This window comes from Peromyscus eremicus, chromosome X (assembly GCF_949786415.1).
Source record: "Peromyscus eremicus chromosome X, PerEre_H2_v1, whole genome shotgun sequence".
In the NCBI taxonomy this organism is placed as follows: domain Eukaryota; kingdom Metazoa; phylum Chordata; class Mammalia; order Rodentia; family Cricetidae; genus Peromyscus; species Peromyscus eremicus.
This window is the reverse complement of record NC_081439.1, coordinates 52,015,256-52,019,523: the sequence shown is the minus strand read 5'-3', so window position 1 is coordinate 52,019,523 and position 4,268 is coordinate 52,015,256.

The following is a 4,268-nucleotide window of genomic DNA, read 5'->3' as shown; positions in this document are numbered from 1 at the left end:
ACATCTTTACCTGGATAGTATTTCCTGTCACAAATGATGGAATGTGTCCACTGCATCTGGGCTCTGTTCAATGCTCATCAGTTTGTCTATATTTTTCTTCCTTTGTTATTGGGCAAGGTGGGGGCAGAATTTTTGAGTGGGGCCTGTACTGGTACAGTTGAATGGATTGTGAATTTTGGCAGAAGCAGAAAGAACCCCACCCAGCCTGTGTCATGCTCCTGGAGAGGAGACAAGAGATGCCTGACACTTCCCTTCATCTCCCCTCTTTCCACTAATGTAATGATATAAAAAGAACACAGTCCCATGTCAGAGATTAGCCATAGCACTAGCATGTGACAATGAGAGAGATTATTCTTTGGGAAAGTATCTGCTATTCACTAAAGTCCCTAATGTAGCTTGAGTTTTCCTGCCTGGCCCACAGCCAGGACAAATCTCTCTCACCTGCCAGTCCCACAGCTGTTCAGACCCAACCAAGTAAACACAGAGACTTATATTGTTTACAAACTGTATGGCCATGGCATACAGGCTTCTTGCTAACTGTTCTTACAGCTTAAATTAACCCATTTCTATAAATCTATACCTTGCCACATGGCTCGTGGCTTACCGGCATCTTTACATGCTGTTTGTCATCGTGGCGGCTGGCAGTGTCTCTCTCTCTCAGCCTTCCACTTCCCAGCTTTATTCTCCTCCTTGTCCCGCCTACACTTCCTGCCTAGCCAATGGCCAATCAGTGTTTTATTTATTGACTAATTAGCAACACATTTGCCATACAGAACATCCCACAGCACCCTAATATCCTCCCCAATTAACTTGTATATTTTTCTTTGTGCTTCCATTTCAGAAGTAATTATCTGAGAAAAGTTCTAAGCCTTGTACACTGAGTTCTTCTTTTATAGGAATAGCCTGATGAAAACTATTCAACAAACACTAATATAATTTCAGTTTAGCCAAGATGACTTAGATACTACACACATTGAAGTAAACTTGTTCTTAAGCCTCACATCATTGGTGGGAGCAGTTACTGGGGAGAGATGTGTTCTGTAGATACCTACTTCTTTGGCATGACTTCCATGCTCCTGATGAAGTGGGCCACTGAAGTATTTTATCTGCTTTACCCTTTCTTTTCCTACAAATGTCTGGGGTGACAAATGTAACTCCCCTTGAATTCTTCACAATTCTAAAAAGTCTCTGGTAAACTAGGGGTAAATGAAAGAGAATCTACTAAGTACCCTGTACTAACACTTGCACAAAGCTCTATATTAGGTCCTTCAACATACGTAAGAATATCTATTTCTTTATAAATTACTGTGGGAGGTTTGTATTATTAAAATACAAAATTTAAGGGTGAAATGAATAATGCTGTGAAAAAGAAAACCATTTTAAGGGCTAGGAAATGGCAGAGTGGTGATTCATATCCAAGTTTCCTTTTCGTGGGTTTACAATGCGTTGTCTGGAAAGGCACTATTGGAGAGAGAAACAAAGTTTCCTAGATACATACATAATTAATCATAGGCCAGGAAAGCAATGTGTTCACAAAGGAACAAGCAGCAAGCACTGTTAGATTACCATTTCTGTACTAACATGGTGTCGGACATTAGGAGTTATTTATTTATTTATTTATTTATTTATTTATTTATTTATTTTCGAGACAGGGTTTCTCTGTGTAGTTTTGCGCCTTTCTTGGAACTCACTCTGTAGACCAGGCTGGCCTCGAACTCACAGAGATCCGCCTGCCTCTTCCTCCCGAGTGCTGGGATTAAAGGCGTGTGCCACCACCGCCAGGCTCCATTAGGAGTTCTTTACTAGAAAATTCATAGGTCTGACTGTGCATTGCTGACTTGTTCAAAACTACATCTTTTGTAACACTTTATAGGAGGACAGAGTCAGTGATAGGATATTTAGGAAGAGTTAGTTGTATTTGCAATGCCTAATTATTCTTTCTTATGCTTACCATAAATAAACATCTGCTATAGGACACTACTATTCACAGGAAACAGTTTCATATAAGGCCTCGCATTACTGATGGGTGATGACATTTATTACTTATTAGGCAGTTTTAGCTACATAACCAGGATTCTTCAGAACAGTCTAGCACACACACAGTTTTGTGTTTTCAATAAAAACAGGTTTTAAACTCCAGTTGAAAGACAGTTTAATTTATATTTTGGATAACTGTTTTGATAAAAAAAAAAAAGGGGGGGGGACTGTAGCAGGAATCTTAAAAGTTCTTATTAGTAAAATCAAACCTGAGCCAGGTATTGGGGTGTAGCTGGAAGATCAGAGAACCAGAACAAGCCACAGCTACCTCGCCTCGACGGATCCTCAGCTGGTCTTGTTTCCTCAGACTGGAGGCCTCTGAGTCCTCATCCAGAATGGATCTCAGCTGAACTGCTGCTCAAAAGCCTGAATGCTTAACCAGCCAAATGCTTAATCAGCCAAATGCTTCTAGTTTCTCGTCCTCATGCCTTATATACCTTTCTGCTTTCTACCACCACTCCCTGGGATTAAAGGCATGAGTCACCATTCTTGGCGGTATCCTTGAACACATGGATTTCTGCCTCTGGAATGCTAGGATTAAGGCGTGTGCTACCACTGCCTATCCTCTATGTTTAATATTGTGGCTGTTCTGTCTCTGACCCCAGATAAGTTTATTAAGGTGCACAATATTTTGGGGAACACAATACCACTTCAGGGGACAAAGAAACTTTGTGTTTATTTATTATGTCCTGGTATATGTATTTGTCAGGAAGCCTAGACAGCAATCTCAAACAAGGTTTAAAGGGAGATATTAAGCTTCTGGCAATTTAATGCATATTGGGTGGATTGGGCTTTGGAAACCACCACACTGAAAATAGGGTCTCACATATGCTCCAAGGCCAGCAGCTTCCATGAAAATTTCAGGTGCTTATGTTAGGAATTTATCTCCAAAGGAGGTTTGCTTTTTGGACTCCATAAAATGTTTTTTTTTTTTTTTTTTTTTTTTTTTTTTTTTTTTAAAGAAAACTATTCAGGAGCAATTTTCTTTAAATAATCTACGCTGGATTTGCTTCCACAATACTGAATTCCCTTGTCATTGAGGGTTATGAGAATACTAATTTTTCCCCTCAATGAGAAGTATAGAGAGTAAAGAGGGGAAGCTTGCCTTCTGAGGATGACAGTTTGAGACAAACAATAAAGCAGGAAGTGTATTCATTTTGTGCCAGAAGTGGACTTCATAGGACACCATCCATTGATTGAAGAAATGGGAAAGAAGAGTTATGAGAACAGTTATACTTCAACAAAAATGCCAGCCAGGACATCTATTTTCTATTAGTGACCTTTGTGAAGATGATTGGTAGTCATACTGCCCTCTCTTATAATTAGAAGTATATATTAAGGTCTATCAGTACATTGAGAACCCACCTGAAATACAGACTTACATGAGATTGGGAGTGACAAAAAATGTACCATCAGAGTTTAATTTTAGAGAGACAGACACCACGAATATATTACTTGATCCATCATTATAAAAAAAAATGTTTGTGTCATGCTGCCTATCTCTGCACTTACACTGTTTTCCTTTTATAGTTCTTCAAAGTCTTCATGATGGCTTGAAGGAACTTAACTCATTTATTCCTCTCCAAAGATGTCTGGTGTAGAAGAGAAGCATGATGTTCATTTTCCTCAATTTAAGTAACTTAGGCCATTAGTAATCTACCCAAGACTGCAAGTTGCAATGGAATGAGCCAGTCAGGGTAATCAGACACTTTGGCAAAAAAGAATCATATTTTAATTTTTTTCATTCACAAATAAAAATAATTTCCATATTGCTTAAGTCAGAAAAATATTGGAAGTATTTACAAATAAAATAAGTATGAAAGTGATTTTTAAAAGCTTAAGAGCTTTTCACACATTCCATTGTAGCTACTAGAAAGAACCCAACTGTTTATCTATCTATCTATTGACAGTAAGCTCCTGGTATAACCACTAGCTGAAAATTTGTCCTTGTGCCTTTGGTTCCTTACTTGTAAAATGGAATTAATAATAATTTGTGTCATTATTTCTTTGAGAATTGAATGTATTATCACATAGGAAGCATTAGAAGAGTTTTGGGCACATTGTCAATGCTCTAAAAGTGTTAGCTACTTTAGGTTGGCTTCCTTGGCCATTCTCACTAAAAGCCACAGGTAAGAAGATACAGAAGCCAGGTGTCAGCAGGGAAGCCAGTACTTTCAAAGCTTTTGTTTATCTCAGTAGTAACTGTTTTCTGTGCCCACAGTTTTTCCATC